The sequence below is a fragment of the Bos grunniens genome, chromosome 17, assembly GCF_055505025.1.
Source record: "Bos grunniens cultivar Pamir isolate PY7600 chromosome 17, Bosgru_T2T1.0, whole genome shotgun sequence".
In the NCBI taxonomy this organism is placed as follows: domain Eukaryota; kingdom Metazoa; phylum Chordata; class Mammalia; order Artiodactyla; family Bovidae; genus Bos; species Bos grunniens.
Window position 1 is genome coordinate 10601278 of NC_141181.1, and position 27300 is coordinate 10628577.

At 39.9% G+C, this 27300-nt stretch overlaps 1 long non-coding RNA gene across 1 annotated transcript; it reads right to left on the bottom strand.

Annotated features, from left to right (window-relative positions):
- Positions 1–156: 156 nt before the first annotated feature.
- LOC147355002 (uncharacterized) lies at positions 157–17098 on the bottom strand. The gene is made up of 5 exons (XR_015144134.1): positions 5418–17098; positions 5122–5263; positions 4528–4692; positions 2290–2340; positions 157–526 (listed from the first exon to the last, which is right to left on the bottom strand). It is a non-coding gene; the product is annotated as an uncharacterized LOC147355002 (long non-coding RNA).
- Positions 17099–27300: the final 10202 nt, after the last annotated feature.

Here is a 27300-nt window from a genome sequence, read left to right on the forward strand (position 1 = left end):
AGAAATAAACTCTTGTGGGGTAAGCAACAAGATCTGGGAGTTGACTGTTACCATGGTATAGCTGCTCCTATTCTAACACAGAAGAATTCCAAGATCTTAGGCAGGGGGAAGAATGTCACGAATAGGATTGAATATATATATGCAAGAGAAGGCCAATTTTCAAAAAATTTAAAGTCTTCTTTATTTAATGGGCACAGAGATTTGTTTGGGATGATGACAGAATTCTGGAAATAGTGATGATGGTTGAGCAACATTGTGAATGCTCTCAATGCTACTGAGTTGTACACTTAAAAATGGTTTCAGTGATAAATTTTATGTTTTGTATATTTTGCCACAATTAGAAAATAACCCCAAGTTTTTTCTATCAAAATCTTCCAGTAATGCTATGGGTTGGAAATATAGGCGTTCATATATTGTTGTTGAAAAAATAAATAGGTACTTCTTTCTGGATGAAATTTTGGTGATAAAAACAAGGCCTTTCGTAGGAAGCCCTTTGATTCATTTATTCCTCTTCTGGAAATTTGACCTAAAATTAAAAAAATAACTTACAAAGTTTTATATAAAATTATAATGACTCCAGCACAGTTTTTAAAAGCTAAAAATGTGAAACAGTGGGCCACAGGGGATTGGTCATATAATTTAAGGTATATTCATATAATTGAACATCTATTTCTGCTTTATTGACTATGCCAAAGCCTTTGACTGTGTGGATCACAATAAACTGTGGAAAATTTTGAAAGAGATGGGAATACCAGACCACCTGACCTGCCTCTTGAGAAACCTATATGCAGGTCAGGAAGCAACAGTTAGAACTGGACATGGAACAACAGACTGGTTCCAAATAGGAAAAGGAGTACGTCAAGACTGTATATTGTCACCCTGCTTATTTAACCTATATGCAGAGTATATCATGAGAAACGCTGGGCTGAAGGAAGCACAAGCTGGAATCAAGATTGCTGGGAGAAATATCAATAACCTCAGATATGCAGATCACACCACCCTTATGGCAGAAAGTGAAGAAGAACTAAACAGCCTCTTGATGAAAGTGAAAGAGGAGAGTGAAAAAGTTGGCCTAAAGCTCAACATTCAGAAAACTAATATTAGGGCATCTGGTCCCATCACTTCATGGGAAATAGATGGGGAAACAGTGGAAACAGTGTCAGACTTTATTTTTGGGGGCTCCAAAATCACTGCAGATGGTGACTGCAGCCATGAAATTAAAAGACGCTTACTCCTTGGAAGGAAAGTTATGACCAACCTTCATAGCATATTAAAAAGCAGAGACGTTACTTTGCCAACAAAGGTCCGTCTAGTCAAGGCTATGGTTTTTCCAGTCATCATGTATGGATGTGAGAGTTGGACTGTGAAGAAAGCTGAATGCCAAAGAATTGATGCATTTGAACTGTCGTATTGGAGAAGACTCTTGAGAGTCCCTTGGACTGCAAGAAGATCCAACCAGTCCATTCTAAAGGAGATTAGTCCTGGGTGTTCATTGGAAAGACTGATGCTAAAGCTGAAACTCCAGTACTTTGGCCAGCTCATGCGAAGAGTTGACTCATTGGAAAAGACTCTGATGCTGGGAGGGATTGGGGGCAGGAAGAGAAGGGGACGACAGAGAATGAGATGGCTGGATGGCATCACTGACTCGATGCACATGAGTTTGGGTGAACTCTGGGAGTTGGTGATGGACAGGGAGGCCTGGCATGCTGTGATTTGTGGGGTTGCTAAGAGTTGGACACGACTGAGTGACTGAACTGAACTGAACTGATGAACCTGTTTAGAACTGTAGTACAGACGAATGTTTAATGAGGAATTCTGGAGAACCGCTCCAATATAATATTAAGTGAAAAAAATACAAGCCTTTGTTCTTGAACAGTGAGTTCCTAGATATGTTTCGTTTGACAGTATTGATTTTTGTTTGTTTGTTTGTTTGAATTGTATTCATGTATGTGGTTGTCTAGGCTCTCAGTTGTGGCGTGCGGGCTTCCGTAATTACATGCAAACTCTTAGTTGTGGCCTGTGGAATCTTAGTTCCCCAATGTGGGACTGAAGCTGAGTTCCCTCCGTTGCACGGCGATTCCTAGCCAGTGGACCGTCAGGGAAGTCCCAGTATTTATTCTTGATGAATGTATGCTGACTTTCTGTTCATGAAATTATTTTCTAAGATTGTTAACCATGGTTGCACGATTACAATTAAAAGTTCTCTAAATATCTCAGGATACAATTTATCTGGGAATAAAAACAAACTCGTTAAAATAAATTTCAAGAAGATCTCCTCCTGTTTCTTACCTTTCTTGCATTTTGGTTCTGTCCTGCCATAACTCGTTTTCCTCTTTCCATCTGAAGGTAATTATTGAGAGAAGAATGGAGAAAAAGACAGTTTCATTAGTTCTGCTTCTCTGTTATCTTTTTCACATTACATCATCTTTCCCCAGAGTCTTCGTGTTTTTGTTCTTGCTATGAACATGACCTTAAAAGGACCCTTTTTGTTTTTCTGCTATTTTTCACATCTCTAAGCTCATTCTGGATCTGCTTTTTCAGATATTGCTAGTTAAGGGTCATGCTTAAATAACATACTGCTCACTGGTATTTAGATAAATGTACACATCTATCCATTATCTCATATTTTTGGCACAGTAGAGGAATGCATCTGCAGCCACTCCTGGTTTTTTGAAGATATTGCTCTTTCTTTCCTGTTGGAGTTATTATGTTTTAAAGTATTCATTTATTTGGCTGTGCCCAGTCTTAATTGTGGCATGGGAACTCTAAGTTTTGTCATATGGGGACTGGTTCCCTGACCAGGGATGGAACCCAGGCCCCCTGCACTGGGAGTGCAGAGTCTTAGCCATGCGTCCACCAGGGAAATCCCCCTACTGGAATTATTTAAGACAATCATCTTCAACTTGACTTACATGGACCCCAAGAGTATGTAAAAATTTCCCAAAAATTACTTTTGGCAGGGAAAATTTTATTTCCAGATCCCCAGTTTCCATTTGGTTTTTTGCCTAAAATTGATCTGTTTGAAAAGCTGTCTTACAAGTTCTCCTGCCCACCTCCCCATTCACAATAACCCTTTCCCCAAAGAAGAAGAGAAGGCAGAAAATCATACTGCAAGTTTGTTCGTCTGCGTCCTTGTTCTGAGATGTAAGATTCTCCAGGATAGCTGGGGGAAATTTCAAATGTTTTTTCTGGAAGCCTTCTGTAATGATTAACCCACCAAAGTGCTTTTGTCTTTCCCTATCTTTTTCACATTTCTGTTAAAAGTAACAATGGCCTTAGAAAGTGTCCCATTGAGATAGTGTGAATATGTTGAGGTGAGGTGGTAGGAATGATGACAGTTTTCCTTTATCAACTTGCCTCTCCCATCTTCAAATATAATTAGGGAATGCATGATCCTTGAGGGAGAAACACATGAAAGCAAAGAAAATATCCTTAAGAAATATTGAACACTGGGACTTCCCTGGTGGTCCAGTGGTTGGGACTCTACTCCACTGCAGGAGGCGTGGGTTTGATGCCTGGTGGGAGAACTAGGATCCTGTATGCTACAAGGTGCAGCCAAAAACTAATAACAAAATAAAAACAGAGAAAGAAATGTTGGACATTAAAAATGCTTCTCCTCTTTGAACAGAAGCTTTTTTTTTTTTCTCCTTTTGGTCTCTGCTCAATATTCCACTCTAGAATGTGTTGTCAGCTGGAAAGAATGGAAAGAAAAGCACCTTTGAACAGAGTAGTCATGCTGATTCTTTAAAGTATAACTGGAATGTATAATTGCTAAGATTTTTGAGACATGATGAACAAACCCTGTGCAGAAAAAGTTCACATGATTTATTTCAAAGTGTTTGCATTATTTAAAAAGGTAGTTAAAACTTATTTAATCAGTTCATAATAGGAAATATTGATTTACTGACTCAATCTTTCTGGACCTCAAGATTCCTCTGTAAAATGGGGATAATAATTGTACCCCTTCACTGAGGTTTCTTTTGAGATTAAATGAGTCACCCTGTAATCTCTGCAAAACATGTAGAAGAGTGCCCGGTGCAGCAGAAGGGCTGCCGTGCTGCCCCGCTCCCCTTCACCAGTCTGTATTTCCTCTTCTCTTGGTCCATACTCACCCCCTTGATCATCTCACCCACCCTCCTGGCTTTTAATATCATCTATGTGCCAATGATTCCCAATATATACTTTCAGCACCTGCTCACCTTAGAACTCCAGATTCATACTCAACAGCCTCCTGGACCTCTCCACGTGGCTATGTACTAGACATCTCAAACTCACTCTCTGCAAATGGACTCCTGTTCTTGCCTCTCCCCACGCATTTCCCCTGTCACTCAACGTCTACACCATCCTTCCAAGTGTTTAGGCCACCAGAACTTGGAGTTAACCTGCACTGCTTTCTTTCTCTCGTCCTCCACATACCGTCTGTGTTCCTGCAGAGATCCAGAATCTGACCACCATTCACGCCCCCAGCGCTGCCCCCTGCTGCAAGCCACTGTGGCCTCTCTCCGGGGTCACTGCCACAGACTCTACCTGGGTTCTGCCTCTGCTTTGGCTCGCTGATAGTCTGTCTTCAACAGGTCAGCCAGATTGCTTCTTCTAAAGAGAAAACCAGGAAATCCCTGGTGGTCCAGTGGTTAGGTCTCACAGCTTTCACTGCCAGGGCAGGGGTTCAATCAGGGTCGGAGAATTAAGATTCTGGAACCCACATGGAGTGGCCAAAAGAAAAAAAAAAAATCAAGTTGTATCTTTCCCCTGCTTAAAATTCTTCAGTAGGTGCCCTCCCATACAGAACACAATAACAACTTTTCAGAAATTATATATGTATTCCTGCACATACATATTAATTTTTTAAAAGACTGTATAAATATGCATCAAATTGTTGGCAGGGGTTATCTTAGGGTTGTAATATTACATGTGATTATTTAAAACTATTTGCCTTTTGACCCAACAATATTACTCTTAGTAATTTGTCTACAGGAAATAATAGGATATGCCCAAAGATATATGTTCAAGAATGCTAGTCACAACAATATTTACACTAGGTAAAAATTGGAAATAGTTTAAGTGGTTAACAATAGGAAAGTACAGTTGACCTTGACTAATTATGGGGCTAGGGTTGCTGACCCTCCTTGCAGTAGAAAATCTGAATAAAACTTCTGTCGACCCTGCTCTCACGTGGTTCCTCCACATCCACGGTTCCTCTGTATCCACAGTTCGGTATCCTCAGAGTCAGCCAACAGTGGATCAGGTAGTACTGTGGTACTTCCTGTTTGAAAAATTCTATATGTAAGTGAACCTGCGCCATTCAAATCTGTGTTAGTCAAGGGTCAAGTGTAGCCTAATCAGTTACATTATAGCAAATGATGGGTTAGCTGGCATGGGTGACTTTATCTTTTAAATTTTTAAATTTATCTATTTACTATGTATTTGGCTGTGTCGGGTCGTAGTTGAGGAACAGGGGGTCTCTGCTGCGTTATGTGGGATCTTTCACTGCAAGGTCTTTCGTCGTGGCACCCGGGCTCCATAAGGTGTGATCTCAATTAGTTGCTCCAAAGCAGGTGGGATCTGAGTTCTCCGACCAGGGATTGAACCTCCGTCGCTTACATTTCAAGGTGGACTCTTAACTTCAGGACCACCAGGAAATCCCTGACTATATATATATATTTTTAATTAGTAACACACTTTTAATGAAAAAAGATTATGAACTAACAGTACAGTCTGATATTAACTTTGCAAATTAAAAAGTGTATATGAAAAGAGAGAAAAAGACAGTAAGGATATGCACCAAAATATCAAAGGGTGTCATCCATAGGAAACAGACACAGGTGGTGGCCGTGGCCTATTAGCCGTGGCCTATTAGCAAACCTGCTTGGAATTCACAAACTCAGAGCAAATGTGCAAATTCTAATGAGCACTTCCTGCACATTCTACTATATCAGCTTAAGCAACTGTCTCTTTTATAGCCTCTAGATGCATTCAGACAGTATATCACATAGATAAGAAGATATTTAAATCTGAATTTATGGTAACAAAAATGATTCTTATACTGCATACTTAGCAAGTAGAAAAAATAAATACATCCCCTAATACTTCAAGGAATTTAGGCCTTTTAAGTCTTGCCAGATCAGAACAGGTTAAGCTTTTTTTTTTTTTGCAATGACTGATAAGAGTTTCCTAAGCTTCTTATCAGTTTTTAAACTGTTTGAAAAGAGTAGCTACAAGTGCAGGAAATAAGATGCTTCGCAAGCTCGGTGACTAATATCCAGTTTCTAATTTACAGTTTGATTTTTAAACGTTGAGTTAGTTCTTAGAATTTTATGTTTCATGGGTTTCTTGTTACTTATGGAATGAAGTGATCAAAGGAAAAGAAATTCTATATTCAAAACTACATTTCTTTTCTATTCAGCCTCTGAGATCTTCACCCAAGAACACACTGATACGATTCAGAAGTTTAAGAAGTCATCTCTCTTTCTTCTTTACATAACTGAAGCATAGGTACTATTCAAGTTACCAACTCATTTTCACTGAAAAGGAAAACAAACAAGTGAAAAACAGAATACGAAGTTCCTAAGTAGCAGAAGAAACCACAAGGCAATCAGAAATGACCCAAAAGCCAAGCTTGCAATTTTTTTCATGAATTAAGTAATAAGGTCAACCACAAAGGTGTCAGGTATGCAGTAAATAGGCTGGCTTCAGCACATTCCTTTGTTTTACCACTTGCTTTTGACATTAAGGCAAGGAGACTGCCCTTAAAAACCCACATATTGAATACTGAGAACATGACATTTCACCAGACTTTGTTGCAAAACTAGAATTGTGTGAGAACATTGCCACTTTGTTCTTTTGGAACATAAAGCAGAATTTACCAAACAACGGTCCGCATGAAAGGCAGGAAGATCTGATTATGTGCTTATGAGCTTAAGGCTTTCTTCTTCTTCTTTTTTATTTTTTTCATCTGGCATTCTTTGACAACAAACTAAAATTCTCTTGTTTTCCGGAGAGAAAGAGAGAGAGGTAGAAATTACCTAATGTAGAAAGTGAGGTTCTATTAGTATCAAAACAAGGAAATCAGCTCCAGGCTTAGTTGGAGTGAATGTACGCAGAAGGCTAAGGGTGCCCATTTGGTTCGTCTGCATAGGTGGGTTGAGTCTGTATACCACATTTGTTATTTTTGCTGTTGTTTAGTAGTCATGGCCGACTCTTTGTGACCCCATGGACTGTCACCCACCAGGGTCCTCTGTCCATGGGATTTCCCAGGCAAGAATGCTGGAGTGGGTTGTTAGTGCCTTCTCCAGGGGGTTTTCCCGACCCAGGGACTGAACCCCATTTGCTGCATTGCAGGTGGATTCTTTAATGCTGAGCCACCTGGGTATATCTAGCAAATAAAAAAATCAAAATGGTAAGGACATCAGTAAAAACCTCTCTAAGAGAGAGAACAAAGAGAAAATCATTTGCTCCTATTTAGTCAAATCTAAGGTGGAATTTCTCTCCCTGAATTTACTATGGTTCTCCATTAGGAATTATAATGCTTTGGAGGGTGTTACAAGAAAACTATCCTAAAGTCTAAGTTGCTTGTTTTCTTCATGACAGTTACTTTTATTTACTTTTAAAATTTAAAGGGTATTTACTTGTTGAATTTACCTGTGCCAAGTATTTTGTTCTGACATTTGAATTCTTAGTTGTGGCATGGGAGATCTAATTCCCTGACCAGGGGCTGAACCTAGACACTGGAAGCTCAGAGTCTTAGCTGCCGGACCACCACGGAAGTCCCAAAGCTGAATTTTAAAATTAAGCTTTGCACAAAATAGAGAATAAATATTTCACTGATTGAAAAATGAACAAATTCCAGCTCAAGTCTCTCATCCATCAATAATGGCAAAATTAACAGATCTGCATCCTCTGTGTAGGTAGGGGCTACTTCAGTGATATTTGCAATCACAGAGGAGTGAAAGGAGCACCTGTTTGCCAATATACAGTCATCAAAGCCACACAAATAATTAACCCTAAACAAACTGAATAACTCTTATTTGGCCCCTAGATACATCCTGAACTTAAAAAGGCTTACTACTGTCAAGTCATAAGTTGTGTCTGACTCTGCCATCCCATGGACTGCAGCACCCTAGGCTCCTCTGTCCTCCACTATCTCCTGGAGTTTGCTCAAATTCATGTTCACTGATGCATGGACATGAATGGATAGAATCAGTGATGCTATCTAACCATCTCATCCTCTGCCACTCCCTTCTCCTTTTGCTTTCAATCTTTCCCAGCATCCCTTTTTCCAATAAGTACGCTCTTCGAATCAGGTGGCCAAAATATTGGAGCTTCACCTTCAGCATCAGTCCTTTCAATGAACACCCAGGACTGATTTCCTTTAGGATTGACTGGTTTGTGCTCTGCAGTCCAAGGGACTCTCAAGAGTCTTCTCCAGCACCACAATTCTAAAGCATCAGTTCTTTAGTGCTCAGCCTTTTTTATGACCCAACTCTCACATCCGTACAGGACTATTGGAAGAGCCATAGCTTTGACTATATGGACCTTCGTCGACAAAGTAATGTTTCTATTTTTAATACAATGTCTAGGTTTGTCATAGCTTTCCTTCCAAGGAGCACTATAGCAGCAGCATCTTTTAGGATTTTAAGTAACTCAGCTGGAATTCCATCACCTTCACTAGCTTTGATCATAGTAAATGATTCCTAAGGCCAACTTGACTTCACACCCCAGGATGTCCTGCCCTAGGTGAGTGACCACACCATTGTGGTTATCCAGGTCATTAAGACATTTTTGTTAGATGGAAAATGAAGGAAGGAAATGGCAACCCACTGCAGTATTCTTGCCTGGAGAATCCCATGGACGGAGGAGCTTGGTGGGCTACAGTCCACAGGTCGCAAAGAGTCGGACACGACTGAGCAACTTCACTTTCACTTTCACTTTGGTGTATTCTTGCCACCTCTTCTTAATCTCTTTTGCTTCTGTTAGGCCCTTGCCGTTTCTTTCCTTTATTGTGCCCATCTTTGCATGAAATGTTCCCTTGATACCTCCAGTTTTCTTGAAGAGATCGCTAGTCTTTCTCATTCTATTGTTTTCCTCAATATCTTTGCATTGTTCATTTAAGAAGGCCTTCTTATCTCTCCTTGCTAGTCTCTGGAATATTCATTAATGTATTGAAAATAAATTTCTTGCTGGGGTGGGGGGGCGCTTCACTGGCATGTCAGTGACTAGGGCTCTGCGCTTCCACTGCAGGGGGTATGGATTCCATTCCTGATTGGGGGATTAAGATCCTGCATGCCACACTGGCAAAGAAAACAGAGACAGAGAGAGAATTTCTTGGACTCTGTCCTTATTACTGCACTTAGTTGCTGAGTCCCCTTTCCACTTAAAAGCCTAAAACTTAACCTTTCGTGTGAACTTTGCAATTCACAGATTAAACTCAGTCAATCCAGGGCTTCTCCCCCTCTCCATTTTCCTTCTCTTTTCCAGGGATTTACATGTTGTTCTGACCTCAGAGGCCCCTGGTCCAGGATCTGCTGAGCTGGGTGATTCCCTGGTCTGGTTGCCAGCTCCCGTGCTTTGCTGCCCCATGTCTCCATCCACCTCTGCCAAGTTTGCCCTGAGCACAGGGCCCCTCCCGTTCTGCCATCCCTCTCAGCCACTCCTGGGTGCTTTGGGGAGCTCAGGAAACTGCTGGATGCTCACTGTCCTGCAGGGTGCGGGGAAATGTCTTAGTCATCCACGGAGGCCTGCTAGAAGCAAGCTGAGGATCCTCTCTACCCTCAAGTTCTGCAGGGACTTTCTCATCTTCTCAGTTGACTGAGGAGAGTAGACAGAGGGTACAATCTTTTCTTAGGCACCTAAGTATAAGTGTTAGTCGCTTCAGTTGTGCCCCCATGGACTGTAGCCCATCAGGCTCCTCTGTCCATGGGGATTCTTCAGGCAAGAATGCTGGGTTGACATTTCCTTCTCCAGGGGATCTTCCTGACCCAGGGATTGAACTCGGGACTCCTGCCTTGCAGACAGATTCTTTACCATCTGAGCCACTAGGGAAGCCCCTTAGGCACCTATCAGCTTCTAAATTCTAGTCACCTGCCCTCAGATTTTCTTCTTTTTGTTTCCTTTCTATAGCCAACTTTATACTTTGGTTTACCATGTAAACGTCCTGCATCCTCCGAAGTGTTTATTCATGTAGAACTCAAAAAAACATGTTTCCTCTTTCAAGAAACCCGCCCTATAAAAAAGCCTAGTAGTTCAGCTTTGATGTTAAAATCCTATTTGGAAAATTAGTTGTCCTCTTCGTTCTGGGCTATGCGCACTCATTCTAGAGTGATGACTGCTATTGATTAAGTTAAGGGGGAAACGGTAATCAGGGGTGATAGGAGCCCCCTAGTGGGCACTTGGAAACGTGCAGGACATTTTTAGTGGTCACAGTGACTTAGGGATTTGGTGGGTGAGGGTAAGGATGGTAAATATCCTGCAATTGCAGGAGAATGCCATGCAAAATACCAATAGTTCCCTGCTGGAAAATGCCAAAGACATTCTTTGGGGGCTTTTCCAGCCTCTGGTCCCATCTCTCTTACTATACAGGAAGGCTCTAGGGCCCTCTTTGCTCACCTCTGAGAGCCTGACTCCTTTCCTGCCCACAATCCATGGGACTAGCTTGAGTCCTCAGGTAGTCCTTGCATCTCTCCGACCTGAGCTGTTTCGGGGAGGAGCAAGATGCTGGATCGGGAGGTACATTTAGCTGTTCCACCCTTTAATTTCCCGTTCCTCTTCCACCCATGTAGTGCTTTGAGTTTTTGCCTCTGAGCTTGCTTGACCAGTCTCCTACACATAAAATTTACCAAAATTCTTCTCTTCTTCTCATCCCGACTTGTATTATTGCTGTGTACAAGAGAAAATGTGAAACAGCCTATATTTTAGTCTCGTCGCTAACCATGATTTTGGGCCGGTCTTTTAACCCCACGGTCAGCTTAGTTTTCTCATTTGTAAAAATGAAAGCATGAGGCTAAATGATCTCTAATGGCATGTCAGCTCTGTGCTTCTACAGAAAAAAAAATATATATATAGCATTTGTTCTGCGTTCTGGACACACTTTACATTTCTTTCTTGACAAAGGTCCTTTAGTCTCTTTTGTTAATAATTTAGAAGTAAGTGGACTCTTGAGGAAATGCCACTAATGAAACTAGATTACCATATCATTTTGTGGCAAGTGTTGGTTAATTATTGAGCTATATAGTAAAATATATATACATATATTTTGTTATTCTGTTTTTCACAAAGGATCAATCTCTCATCTTTCCTTGTTTTATTAATACATTCAGGAAATATTTATAATCATCTATTGTGTGTCAGCCGTTATTCTAGATACAACGGTGTTGAAAACATAACAGTGAACAAAATAAACTCAATGTTTTCACAGAGCTTACATTCTAGATTATCAGTTCTCAAAGTGTGGTCCCTGAAAAATATCTCAGAGTATCCAAAAGGTCAAAACATTTTATTAATAATACTAATTTGACTTTTTCAGTGTGTTCACATTTGCGCTGATGGTACCCCAAAAAATGGTGGGTTAAATTAAGTGCCTTAGCATGAATCAAGGTTGTGGTGCCAATTGCTAGAAGTTACTGTATTCTCCCCTATTGCACAGTTGAAAGAAAAAAAAAAAGCCAGTTACCTTTAAGCAGACATTTACAGAGCAATACAAATTATTAACTTTTATACACAATGAGTGTCTTGAGGAAATCACATGTGATTATTTGAATTGTATGCAAAACTAGTCAATTTTTTAAATGAAATCTCATTTAAAAACGCTGAACGATGAACTATGGTTTCCTAGACTTGAAAACAGGCAGACTTTTTTTTGGAAATGAGCCAAGTCATTCTGATACTTCCAGGAAAATAACTGGCAGTTTTTGTTGCCAATGATAAAATTCAAACTTCCAAGCAAAAAATAGAATTTTGAAAAAATCTGTATCTACCACTGTTAGTTTAATAGCTTCCCAAAACACAAAAATTCTGATGAGCTTGGTGGCAATATTAGCAAATAGGATTTTTCAATGTTGTGTAATGAAGTGTGCCAACATTTGGAAGATCTACATAGCTCAGTGAACTATCTTCCAAATGACCAATGCATGATGCTACAAAATCATGATATGTTAAATATCCATTAAAGTTGTGAGACACACATGAAATTTTACTGTAACAGTATGAAAAGAACTTTTCAACATTTTCAAATGTTCCAGTTACATGGTACTTTAGGCCTGGTTTTCTTTCAGAATATAAATTTAGTAGTTCTCAGCCAAATAAACAAACACATCCCCAGTTCTCATGTTTGGTAATTATAACATTTTTAGTGAATAAGAATATTAAGGTTTGTGTTGTGAGAAGTGAAGTGTTTCCTCTATTTTAAAATGTATTTGGTTAAGTGAAAATTAGTAAGCTTGTGCTTACCTGAATTGTTTTGGAATGCAGAATATTAAGAAGCAATGTCCTAAGTGACATAGAGACCGGAGAGGAGTAAAGCATCAACTGCAGACTTTCTTCAAATACTTAGAATGTAGTACTGGAAAATCCCATGGATGGAGGAGCCTGGAAGGCTGCAGTCCATGGGGTCACTGAGGGTCGGTCGGACACGACTGAGCAACTTCACTTTCACTTTTCACTTTCATGCATTGGAGAAGGAAATGGCAACCCACTCCAGTGTTCTTGCCTGGAGAATCCCAGGGACGGGGGAGCCTGGTGGGCTGCTGTCTATGCGGTCTCGCAGAGTCGGAGACGACTGAAGCGACTTAGCAGCAGCAGCACTGGAGGAAGCACAAGCTGGAATCAATATTGCTGGCAGAAATACCAACAACCTCAAATATGCAGATGATACCACTCTAATGGCAGAAAGTAAAGAGGAACTAAAGAGCCTCTCGATGAGGGTGAAAGAGGAGGGTGAAAAAGCTGGCTTAAAACTCACCATTCAAAAACTAAGATCATGGCATCCACTCCCACCACTTCATGGCAAATAGAAGGGGAAAAAGTGGAAACGGAGGCAGATTTTATTTTCTTGGACTCCAAAATCACTGTGAATTGTGACTATAGCCATGAAATTATAAGACATTTGCTCCTTGGAGGGAGCAAAACCTATGACAAACCTAGACAGAGTATTAAAAAGCAGACATCACCTTGCCAACAAAGGTCCGTATAGTCAAAGCTATGACTTTTCTGGGCTTCCCTGGTGACTCAGATGGTAAAGATTCCACCTGCAGTACAGGTTGATCCCTGGGTCAGGAGGATTCCCCAAAGAAGGGAATGGCTACCCACTCCAGTATTCTTGCCTGGAGAATGCCATGGACAGAGGAGCCTGGTGGGCTACAGTCCATGGGATAGCAAAGAGTCGGACACGACTGAGTGACTAACACTTTCACTTTCATGTATTTCCCAGTAGTCATGTACAGATGTGAGTGCGGACCATAAAGAAGGCTGAGCACTGAAGAACTAGATGCTTTTGATTGTGGCGTTGGAGAAGACTCTTGAGAGTCTCTTGGACTGTAAAGAGATCAAACCAGTCAATCCTAAAGAAAATCAACCCTGAATATTCATTGGAAGGACTGATGCTGAAGCTCCAGTACACTGGCTACCTGATGCAAAGAGCCAACTCATTGGAAAAGACCCTGACACTGATTGAGGGCAGGGGGAGAAGGGTGCAACAGAGGATGAGATGGCTAGACAGCATCACCGACTCAACAGGAATGAACCTAAGCAAACTCCTGGAGATATTTAAGGACAGGGAAGCCTGGCGTGCTGCAGTCCAGAGTCAGACACAGCTTAGTGACCAAACAGCAACTTGTATAACTATGGTGAGCCAGTGAGAGGGGCCTGGCTGTCTGGAAACAAAAAAGTCATTGCTCTTTTTACATTTGTCTCCTGAACTTATCAAAAGCATGGAGCAGAAAACACAGACATAGGTGACTCATTCTTCCAGTGTTCCTTCTCAGTGCTTTTTTTTTTTAATACAGATGTGGTCATGTTTGATTTCTCATTGTTTGACATTGTTTGGACAGTCCAGAATGTTAATCACGTGGAGAATTCCTGATGTACATAATATATCCATAGTCCTGGATACATAATATATATTATATATGTGTAAATTTTATTTTTGAATCTTCTAGAACATAATAGTCAAAACTTTTCTCAGGATAAATATTCAAAACATGAAAATTGTATTTTCAAGTATACAAATGGTGTGTTTATAATTGCTGAACTTTTGGAAATACTTTATAGAATACATACTTGTCTTTCTCCTCTCTTTAAGCTTTGAAGTTTTTATCAAAGAGCCTGTCTGTGGGACCTCCTTGGTGGTCCAGTCGTGAAGACTCTGTATTCTCAGTGCAGGGGGCCCAGGTTCAATCCTGGTCAGGAAACTAGATCCCACATGTTAGTAACTAAGATCTGGCACAGCCAAATAAGTAAATAAATAAAAATAAATATAAAAAAGTCTATTTGTGGCTTACATTTGAGATTTTGAAAGCAGTTCTTAATTCTAAGAATTAGTTTCTTGTGTTCCTTCTCAGACTAAGCACCAAAGTGTTAGTTGCTCATCACGGCAACCTACTCCAGTATTCCTGCCTGGAGAATCCCAGGGACAGAGGAGCCTAGCAAGCTATAGTCGCTAGAGTCGTACAGAGTTGGACACGATGGAAGCCACTTTACACACATGCACGCAAGTACACGCACATCCAGCTCTTTGTGATCCCGTGGACTGTAGTCCATCAGGCTCCTCTGTCTGTGGGATTCTACAGGCAAGAGTACTGGAGTGGGTTGCCCTTCCCTTCGCCAGCAGTTCTCGACCCAGGTACTGAACCCAGGTCTCCTGCATTGTTGGCAGATGCTTTACCATGTGAGCAACCAGGGAAGCCTAAAAAGGAAGGAAAAACTAGGCTTTCTCCATCAATTATACCAATAAAAAATGTAATGGGGAAAAAAATTTCTTCAGAGTTTTCCTTGGCAGAATTTTCCTTTTCTTCTGTGTAGACCATTACTTAACTCTCTTGTGACATTTGTAAGCTTTTTGATACAGAAGAATTATTTGTGTAAGTTCTTGATGAGTAAAATAAATGTGTTTGATTATTGAGATGATGACTGTTGTTTCTGACAGATATTTGTTATAGTAATCCAGATATAACTATGCTGCTGCTGCTGCTAAGGCGCTTCAGTCGTGTCCGACTCTGTGCGACCCCACAGATGGCAGCCCACCAGGCTCCCCTGTCCCCGGGATTCTCCAGGCAAGAACACTGGAGTGGGTTGCCATTTCCTTCTCCAATAACTATGCTAGTCACCTCAAATTACATAGGATGCTTATTTCTGAAATGATAATGGTTCTAGCCAGATGATTTTTTTTTTAAAGTTCATTGATCTATTTTCAGACTTCATGCTGTAACTAGTCTTTAAGAAACTATTCCTTGTTGAATACTCTTTCAAATAAAAATATCCTCAAATATACAAAAATGTTATTACTCTTCACTTTTATAGTGACATATTTGTGTCAGACTGGGTTTTCTTTATAAAACTCTACTAAAGCAACATATTGCATTCATAAAATAGGAAGATATGAGAATGCTTGATTATGTTAGATATTAATAAGATTTGAAAATGTGAAACAGGGACTTCCTTGGCAGTCTAGTGGTTAAACTGCCCTTCTACTGTAGGGGGTGCGGGTTTGATCCTTGGTGGGGAAGCTAAGATTTTGCATACTTCACAGCAAGGCCAAAAATTAGGGGAAAAAAAAACTAAAACAATGCCACTCTTTTTGCAATTTTTTTTGAAACTACAATTATTTTTCATAAAAATATGTTATACATGGTGATATTTAATGAATTTATGATTGTTATATATGTATATATAATCTGATTTCTTTGGTTTCATCCATTTTACTAAAAATTTTATTATGGAATATAAATATTACTCTTTATACTTTAAAATATTTACTGTTTTTAGGAGCAAAATGGACATGATGGGTTATCAAACAAAGCTCTATACTTTCTTTTTTATTTTTATTTTTAAAAAATTATTTTTTTTAATTGGCAGATAATTGCTTTGCAATATTGTATTGGTTTCTGCCACATATCAACATGAATCAGCCATAGGTATACGTATGTTCCTTCCCTCTTGAACCTCCCTCCCACTTTCCACCTCACCCCACCCCTATAGATTGTTTTTTTAATCATCTCTATCAGAGGGACAATTGTTATAGCTCTGTTAATATATATTTATATTGTTTTTAATATTTTTCTAAAATATTATTTGTATACCACATTCACACTCGAAGGTAATTTGATAGTTTATACATTTGAACATCCAATAAAAATTTCAGATTCATATATATTAATATATTTATTATATGCCATTGGAGAAGGAAATGTCAACCCACTCTAGTGTTCTTGCCTGGGAAATCCCATGGACAGAGGAGCCTGGACAGCAGCAGTCCATGGGGGTCACAAAAGAGTCAGATACGACTCAGGGACTAAACAACAAAAAACAAATATGCCATAGAGAAAGACACAGACTTGCTATTAAATTATTCTTCTTACTATATTTCCATTTGCTTCAAAGAACAGTCTGGAATCTCTACTCCTTCCTTCTGTCAGTGTCATTAAACATATGGCTTGAAACCAAACATGTTGGACTAAGAAGGAAACTTTTAAACCAAAATTAAACATAATTGATTCCTCTGTCTTTTCCTTCTCTTCTTTTATCAAAAAGCTAGATAAAGTATCCCATGAAGTTGTATCCCATCCCCCAGTCTTTCTCTCTATACCTTGGGACAGCACTAAGTGGTCTCATTATTTTTCACTGGGATAAAAACCACTCTAGAATTATTTCACCCTACACCACTAAATTATACAATTAAAACAGCTCAAAAGGGGAAAAAAAACCCCACTAAAATAATATAAAATAATAATCACTTTCTATGTGCCAGGTGCTTTATATATAGTATTGTTAATCTCACAAGAACATACAAAGTGGGATTTATTATATTATCCATTTGTCAGATGAGGAAAGTGTTAGTTGCTCAGTTGTGTCCGACTCTTTGAGATCCGTGGACTACAGCCCACCAGGCTCCTCTGTCCATGAAATTCTCCAGGCAAGAATACTGGAGTGGGTTGCCATTCCCTTCTCCAGGGAATCTGGAAACCAAGTTTCAAAATTCTTCTTGAGTTCAGATTACTAATAAGTGGTAGACCTGGAATTCAAGCCCAGGACTCTGTACCTCAGAGGGAATAAATGTGAACAGGACTTGAAATCAAGTACCCTGCTCTTTCCATTACACTGTATACTTCACAGGTAACTGATGTTACTGCAAGTAATAATAATAGTTACAATATCAACAGAGTAAAAAGGCAACCACACAGTGGTTTGCAAATATCCACAAAGTAACTTACTAAGATCTTATTAGAATTGCATTGACTTTATAGATCAATGTTGAGTCTTTATAGATCAATGTTTGCAAAAGAAATATTTTGCAAATCATATATCAGGTAAGGGATTAATATTCAGAATATATAAAGAACTCCTAAAATTCATTAAAAAATCCCCCCAAACAATCCAATACAATAATCAGCAAAGGACTTTTGGAGAAAATAGATATTTCTCCAAAGAAGATAAATAAATGGCCAATAAGCACATTAAAAAAAGATCAACAACATTAATCATTAGGGAAGTACAAATTAAAACTAAAATGAGATACCATTTCCCACCCGATAGAACAGTTACTATCAAAAAACTAGAAAATAAAAAGTGCCGGGAAGGATTTGGAGAGACTGGAACTCTTGGGTGCTATTGTGACAAAGTAAAGTGGTACAGCTGCTGTGGAAAAAGTACGGGTTCCCCCCAAAATTAAAAATAGAATTACCATGTGATCCAGCAATTTCATTTCTGGTTATGTACGCAGAAGAATTGCAAGCAGGGTCTCAAAGAGATGTTTTGTATCCATTTTCATAGCAGCATTATTCAAAACAGCTAAAACATGAAAGAAACCCAAGTGTCCAGTAATGGATGAATACATTCTATGTGAAATATACGTACAATAGAGTATTACTCAGCCCTAACAGGGAAGAAAATTCTGACATATCCTACAACATGGATTAATCTGGACGACATTATGCTAAAGACACACACAAAAACAAATACTGTATGATTCTACTTCCATGAGGTACTTAGAGCAGTCGAACTCAGAGTAGCAGAGAGAGAACAGTGGTCGCCAGCAGCTGAGGGGAGCGTGGAATTGGGAGTTACAGAGTTTAAAGAAGAAATAGAACTTTGTTCACCGATGACATGATTGTTTATACAGAAGATCTGAAATAACTGCAAAAAACATCTTTCTGGGACTAATAAGCAATTGTAGTAAAGCTGCAGGATATAAAGTTAACGTATAGAAGTATATATGTACCAATAATGAACAAGTGGAATTTAAAATTTATAAAAATAGCACATACATTAGCATACCTCTAAAATGAAATACTTAGGTATGAATCTAACAAAATATGTGCAACATCTACTTAAAAAAACTACAAGTCTTTGATGAAAGAACTCAAAGACCTAAATACATGGAGAGATATTCTATATACATGCACAGGAAGACTCAACATTGATCTATAGAGTCAATGCAATCCTAATAAGATCTTAGGAAGTTACTCTGTGGATATCAACAATCGATTATAAATGTACACAGAGGCCATCCATGGTGGTCCAGTGGATAAGAATCCTCCTGCCAGTGCAGGGGGTCTCTGCTGCAGGAAGATTCCACATGCTGCACGGCCGCCTGTGTGCCGAGAGCCTGTGCTCTGCAACAAGAGAAGCCACCACAATGAGAAGCCCATGTACCACAGCTAGAGAGTGTGGTACCCCTGCTCCCCAAAACGAGAGAAAGCCTCTAGTTCCACTCCCCCCTGCAGCAATGAAGACCCAGTACAGCCAAAATAAATAAATGAAATAAAATTTAAGAAACTTAAATAAGTAAATAAATGTACATAGATAAAAGATCCAGAATAGCCAACACAATATTGAAGGAAAAGGAAAAAAAAATCAGAGGGCTGACACAATCTGAACTTAAAACTTACTATAAACTACAGTAATCAAGATAGTGTGGTGTTGGCAAAAGGAAAGATGTGTAGATTGATGGAAGAGCCAAGACAGCTCAGAATTATATCTGTATAAATGCGAGCAACTGATCTTTGACAAAGAAGCAAAGACAGCACAATGGAGTAAAGATTAACTTTTCCACAGATGGTGCTGAAACAACTGGACATCGATATATAAAAATATGAATCTAGACACAGACATTATACATTTTATGGAAATTAACTAAAGTATATATATCACAGACCTAACAGTAAAACTCAAAACTGCAAAACTCCTAAAAGATAACACTGGAAAACATCTGTGTTACCTTAGGTATGGTGAGGACTTTTTAGTTATAACACCTAAGGCAAAATCCATGAAAGAACTGATAAGCTGGCCTTCATTAAAATTAAAAGCTTCTCCTCCGCAAAAGACAGCATGAAGAGGAGGAGGAGACAAGCCATTGAGAGGGAGAAAATATTTGTACACGGCAACTCTGTTAAACGTCTTTTATCCAAAATATACGAAGAACTCTTACAACCCAACAACAATACAAAACTTGATTATAAATGGGCCAAAGATATAATAGATACCTTACTAAAGAAGATATACAGTTACCAAATAATCATATGAAAAGATGCTCAACATCATATTTCATTGAGAACTTGAAAATTAAAACAAGATATCACTATACATCTATTTAACTATTCTAATGAATAGTTAAAATTCAAAATACTGAGAACAACAAAACTTATCGAGGATATGGAGCAACAAGAACTCTCATATATTGCTTGCATGTGTGCTAAGTCACTTCAATTGTGTCCAAGTCTTTGCAAGCCCATGAAGCCCATCAGGATGCTCTGTCCATGGGATTATCCTGACAAGAATACTGGAGTGGGTCGCCATTTCCTCCTCCAGGGGATCTTTCTGACCCAGGGACTGAACCCATGTCTCTTATGCCTCCTGCATTGGCAGATGGGTTCTTTATCACCAGTGCCACCTAGAAAGTCCCATACAATACTTGCATGAATGAAAAATAGGACAGGCACTCTGGAAACATTTGGTGGCTTCTTAAAAACTAAACATAATTTTACCACAAAATCTAGCAATCATGCTTTTGATATTTAGCCAAAGGAGTTGAAAACTCATGTTAACACAAAACCTGCACAGGGATTTTTATATCAACTTTATTTGTAATTGCCAAAACTTGGGAGCATCCAATATGCCCTTTAGTTGGTGAACAAATAAACTGGTACATCCACAAAATGGAATATTATTTAGCACTGAAAAGGAGTTCTCAAACCAGGATAGGACATAGAGGAAACTTTATCACATATTACTAAGTGAGAAAAGCTAATCTGGAACAGCTATATCTTATATGATTTCAACTATATGGCCTTCTAGAAAAGTCAAAACTATGGAGACAGTAAAGAGATGAGCGACTGCCCCGGGGTTAGAGGGAGGAAAGTTTGGACAGGCAGAGCGCAGAGGAATTTTAGGGCCATTCTGTACAATACTGTAATTTCAGATACATGTCATTATACATTAGTCAAAACTTATAGAATGTACAACACCAGGAATGAATCTTACTGTAAATTATAGACTTTGGATGATAATAATTGTGTTAATTCTCCATTCCCTAGGATTTGTTGCTGTTGCTGCTTATTGTAGTTGCTACTGGTTAGTAACTTTTCTTTTTTTTTTTTTTTAATTTTATTTTTAAACTTTACAATATTGTATTAGTTTTGCCAAATATCGAAATGAATCCGCCACAGGTATACCTGTGTTCCCCATCCTGAACCCTCCTCCCTCCTCCCTCCCCATACCCTCCCTCTGGGTCGTCTCAGTGCACCAGCCCCAAGCATCCAGTATCGTGCATCGAACCTGGACTGGCAACTCGTTTCATACATGATATTCTACATGTTTCAATGCCATTCTCCCAAATCTCCCCACCCTCTCCCTCTCCCACAGAGTCCATAAGACTGATCTATACGTCAGTGTCTCTTTTGCTGTCTCATACACAGGGTTATTGTCACCATCTTTCTAAATTCCATATATATGCGTTAGTATACTGTATTGGTGTTTTTCTTTCTGGCTTACTTCACTCTGTATGATAGGTTCCAGTTTCATCTATCTCATTAGAACTGATTCAAATGTATTCTTTTTAATGGCTGAGTAATACTCCATTGTGTATATGTACCACATCTTTCTTATCCATTTCTAAACAGACTAATTCTATAGTCTGTTCTTTGCTTTATGTGGCCCCTGGGGTCTCTGTTATATTGTCTTAGTGGTCAGCTAATGACTGGGCAGAGCTTCCTTGAATATATACACACCTTAGAGATATTGCAGCTTTGGTTCCAGATCACTGCAATAAAGCAGATATCTCAAAAGAACTAGTCACAGATTTTTTGATTTCCAGTATATATAAAAGTCATGTTTACACTACCCTGTAGTCTATTAATTATGCAATAGCATTATGTCTAAAAAAACAAAAATGTACATACCTTAATTAAAAACCTTTATTGCTAAAAAATGCTAACCATCATCTGAGCCTTCAGGAAGTTGTAATATTTTCGCTGGTGGAGGGTCTTACCTCAATGTTGGTGACTGCTGACCTTTCGGAGAGGTGGTTGCTGAAGGCTGAGGTGGCTGTGGCAAAGTCTTAAAATAGGACCACAATGAAGTCTGCTACATTGATTGACTCTTCCTTTCATGAACAATTTCTCTGTAGCATGTAATGCTGTTTGACAGGATTTTACCCACCGCAGAACTTAAAAAAATGAATCGAGCTTCTCAAACCCTGCTATTGCCTTATCAATGAAGTTTATATAATATTCTAAATCCTGTTGTTCAACAAACTTCATAGTTTGTTGTTCAAACAACATTTCACTTGGAGTAGATTCCATCTCAAGAAAACACTTTCTTTGTACATCTTTAGGAAGCAACTCCTCATTCATTAAAGTTTTATTGTGAGTTTGCAGTATTCAGTCACATCTTCAGGCTCCACTTCTAATTCTAATTTTCTTGCTGTTTCTACCACATCTGCAGTTACTTCCTCCACTGAAGTCTTGAATCCCTCAGAGTTACCCATGAGGACTGGAATCAACTTCTTTTATCTTCTTGTTAATGTTGGCATTAAGACCTCTTCCCATGAATCACAAATATTCTTTATGGCATCTAGAACTGTGAATCCTTCCAAAAGGTTTCCAATTTACTTTGCCCAGATCAATCAGAGGAATCGGTATCTATGACAGCTATAGCCTTACAAAATGTATTTCTAAAATAAGACTTAGAAGTCAAAATTAATTAAATGTGTTAGTAAGCACAACATTGTTGAAATCAATATGAATCTTCCCTGGTGGCCCAGTGGTTAAGACGTTTTGCTCCTCATGCAGGGAGCCTGGGTTTGATCCCTGGTCAGGGAACTAGATCCCACATGGCACAACTAAAGATTCTAAGTGCCAACTGAGAACCATCACAGCCAAATAAATAATGGGTGGTGGTGCTCAGTCACGTCCAACTCTTTGCGACCCTGTGGACTGTAGCCTGAAAGCTCATCTGTCCATGGGATTTCCGAGGCAAAAATATTGGGGTGGGTTGCCATTTCCTTCTCTAGGGGACTTTCCCTACCCAGGGATTGTACCTGAGTCTCATGCATCTCTTGCATTGGCAAGCAGATTCTTTACCACTGCACCACCTGGGAAGCTCATAAAAATAAATTTAAATAAATAATTTTAAGAATTTGTTGAAAAAGAAAGAAAATAACATTAATTTCACTGTAAATCCATACCAGAGACCCTTGGATGACCAGGTTCATTGTCAATGAATGGAATATTTTCAAAGAAAACTCTTTTCTGAGCAGTAGCTGTTAACATTGGGCTTAAAATATTCAGTAAACCATGTTGTAAACAGATAGGCTGTCATCCGGGCTTCGTTGTTCCATTTACAGAGTACAGGCGGAGTAGATTTAACATAATTCTTAAAGGTCCTAGGAGTTTCAGAATAGTAAGTGAGCATTGGCTTCAACTTAAAGTCACCAGCTCTCTGGCCCCAGCAGAAGAGTCAGCCTGTCCTTTGAAGTTTTGAAGGCAGACATTGACTTCTCTCTAGCTATGATAGTCCTCAATGGCATCTTCCTCCAATATACGGTTGTTTCATCTACATTGAAAACCTGTTGTTTAGTGTAACCACCTTCATTAATTATCTTAGATCTTGATGACTTGCTCTAGCTTCTAGAACAGTCCTTGCTACTTCACCTTGCACTTTTATGTTATAGAGATGGCTTCTTTTTTTAAACCTTATGAACCAACCTCGGCTAGCATCAAACTTTTCTTCTGCAGCTTCCGTGCCTCTCTCAACCTTCATAGAGCTGAAGAGTTAGGGCTGTGCTCTGCATTAGGCTTTGGCTTAAGGGGACGTTGTGGATGGTTTGATTCACTAAAACTTTCTCCATAGCAGCAACAAGGCTGTTTTGCTTTCTTATCATTCATGTATTCACTGGAGTAGCACTTTTAATTTCCTTATAAGAACTTTTCCTTTGTATTCACAACTTGGACAACTGGTTCAAGAGGCCTAGCTTTCAGCCTGGCATGATTTCCTCACTAAGCTTAATCATTTCTAATTTTTTATTTAAATTGAGAAACATGTGAGGCTTCCTAGGTGGTGCAGTAGTAAAGAATCTGCCTACCAATCCAGGAGCTGCAGAAGACATGTTTTCAATCCTGGGTTGGGAAGATCCCCTGAAGAAGGGAATGGCACCCTGATCCCTTACTCTTACCTGGGAAATCCCATGTTCAGAGGAGCCTGGTGGGCTACAGTCCATGGGGTTGCAAAGAGTCAGACATGATTTAGTGACAAAGCCTTCCTTTCACTTGAAAACTTAGATGCCATTGTAGGGTTATTAACTGTCCTAATTTTAAAATTGTTGTGTCTCAGGGTAAAGGGAGGCCCTAGGAAAGGGAGAAGGATAGGGAAAAGATGGCTGATGAAACAGTCAAAACACACATAGCATTTATTGGTTATGTTCTCTGTCTTATATGGGCATGGTTCATGGAGCCCCAAAACAAAATAGTAACATCAAAGATCTCTGGTCACAGCTCACTATAAGAAGCATAATAATAATGAGACAGTTTGAAAAATGGTGAGCTTACTAAAATGTGACATCAGGGTGCCTTGTGCTCAGTCATGTCTGACTCTTTGTGACCCCATGAACTGTAACCTGTCAGGCTCCTCTGTCCACAGGATTTCTCAGGCAAGAGTACTGGAGTGGGTTGCCATTCCCTTCTCCAGGGGATCTTCCCGACACACAGAGACATGAAATGAGCTAATGTTATTGGAAAAATGTTGCTGGTAGACTTGCTTGATGGAGGGTTGCCACAAACCTTCCATTTGTAAAGAATGTAATGTCTGCAAAGTGCAATAAATTGAAACATAATAAGGTATGCCTGTACCTAGAACCCGGAGAAGGCAATGGCAGCCTACTCCAGTACTTGCCTAGAAAATCCCATGGACGGAGACACCTGGTAAGCTGCTGTCCATGGGGTCGCTAGGAGTCAGACACGACTGAGCGACTTCACTTTGACTTTTCACTTTCATGCATTGGAGAAGGAAATGGCAACCCACTTCAGTGTTCTTGCCTGGAGAATCCCAGGGATGGGGAAGCCTGGTGGGCTGCCATCTATGGGGTCGCACAGAGTCGACATGACTGAAGCGACTTAGCAGCAGCAGCAGCAGTACCTGGAACCAAACAACCTTCCAGTCTTTGCAGAGGCCCCATATGTGTTTATTGTGGCTTACTTTCAACACTAGCCTTAGAGCTGTAAAGTAGAAGGTGAGAGTTTCAGAGGTTTTTTTTTGGTTTTCCTGAGCATGCATACAATCTTACGCATGCATTTGGCCTTTGACCTTCTCAGTTCAGTTCAGTTCAGTCGCTCAGTCGTGTCCGACTCTTTGCGACCCCATGAATCGCAGCACGCCAAGTCTCCCTGTCCATCACCAACTCCCGGAGTTCACCCAGACTCATGTCCATTGAGTCAGTGATGCCATCCAGCCATCTCATCCTCTGTCGTCCCCTTCTCCTCCTGCCCCCAATCCCTCCCAGCATCAGAGTCTTTTCCAATGAGTCAACTCTTCGCATGAGGTGGCCAAAGTACTGGAGTTTCAGCTTCAGCATCATTCCTTCCAAAGAAATCCCAGGGCTGATCTCCTTCAGAATGGACTGGTTGGATCTCCTTGCAGTCCAAGGGACTCGCAAGTCTTCTCCAACACCACAGTTCAAAGGCATCAATTTTTTGGCGCTCAGCCTTCTTCACAGTCCAACTCTCACATCCATACATGACCACAGGAAAAACCATAGCCTTGACTAGATGAACCTTTGTTGGCAAAGTAATGTCTCTGCTTTTGAGTATGCTATCCAGGTTGGTCATAACTTTCCTTCTAAGGAGTAAGCATCTTTTAATTTCATGGCTGCAGTCACCATCTGCAGTGATTTTGGAGCCCCCAAAAATAAAGTCTGACACTGTTTTCACTGTTTGCCCATCTTGTAAGTCCTTACAGGACACTCATTTTCCTCACAAGCTTTTTGTTTGGTCTACTGTTTGCCCCAGTTATTAATGATCACCTTGGCAGCAGCAACCTAAGGCAGTAGACTATAAGGATTTTCAACAAATACCCCTGGGAAGGAGCTTTAGCACTAGGCTAGTTGCTGTTGTTCTTGTTTAGTCACTAAGTTGTGTCTGACTCTTTTGTGATCCCATGGACTGTACCCCACCAGGCTCCTCTGTCTGTGGGATTTCCCAGGCAAGAATACTAGAATGGGTTGCCATTTTCTTTTCCAAGGGATCTTTCTGACCCAGGGATCGAACCTGTGTCTACTGCATTGGCAGGTGGATTCTTTACCACTGAGCCACCAGGGAAGTTGGAATCAGGCAAAATAGATATATGCCTTTGAGTCACCATTCTAGGGAGCCACCAGGCATATCAGAACAAATAACTAATAACAATTCTTTACTCACTCTGGTACCAGAAATGCAGGCTGTTATTTTCCCAGCTACTGCTGATATAAGGAGTGGGAGACGGGACTGGAATCCCATTAGTACTTACTGCTGCTAAGTCACCTCAGTCGTGTCCGACTCTGTGGGACCCCATAGATGGCAGCCCACCAGGCTCCCCCGTCCCTGGGATTCTCCAGGCAAGAACACTGGAGTGGGTTGCCATTTCCTTCTCCAATGCATGAAAGTGAAAAGTGAAAGTGAAGTCGCTCAGTCGTGTCTGACTCTTAGCGACCCCATGGACTGCAGCCTACCAGGCTCCTCCATCCATGGGATTTTCCAGGCAAGGGTACTGGAGTGGGGTGCCATCCCCTTCTCCAAGTACTTACTAAGAACCAGCCATTTTCCTTGAAAAAATATTTTTGCCAGGTTGTTGCAGGCCTTTGGCTAATTTCCAGAGTTCAAAGAAAGTTGATTCTGACAGTCTTTTGTCTAGTTTTCATTGCTCTTATGGAGGGGTGGAATTTGGAGTTCCTCATTTTACTATTTTTACTGATGTCACCTCAGCCCATTTGAAACCTTAATAATAGCTAATCTTGAGACAAAAAATACTGTAGGAAACTAATAATTAAAAAAAAAAATCTTTGTTGTGATACAACTGACTAGAGAGTTCAATTTTGTGGCTAGGACTCAATTGTTAATGGAACCTCTATCTTTGACATCTTGAGGAATCTTAGTTTTCATCTGTGCAGCTAAGATGTCCAGAAAGAGTTTGTACAAGTGTTCTAGGAAAAACCAGTCCCTAAGAAGGTTTAGTCTAATACGACCCTCAACTTTTTGGATTCTTAAACTCTAAAGCATTATGTCCAATTCTCAGAAATGATTCATACTAACCACTCGTAATAAACTAATTTGTAAATAATAATATCAACAAATTATTTCATAATGTGAACTGTTACTGGCAGGACAATCAACATCTGATCATTTTGGAGTCACTGTTTCCCAGTGCGTGTGTACCTTTGGAAGACAGCAAGCTGAAAAATTGCTTGGCAAGCAGGGTAGGTAGAATAATGTTGTTGTTGTTGTTTAGTTGCTAAGTTGTGTCTGACTCTTTGCAACCCCATGGACTGAGGCACGCCAGGCTTCCCTGTCCTTCACCATCTCCTGGAGTTTGCTCAGACTCATGTCCATCGAGTTGGCTATGCCATCCAAC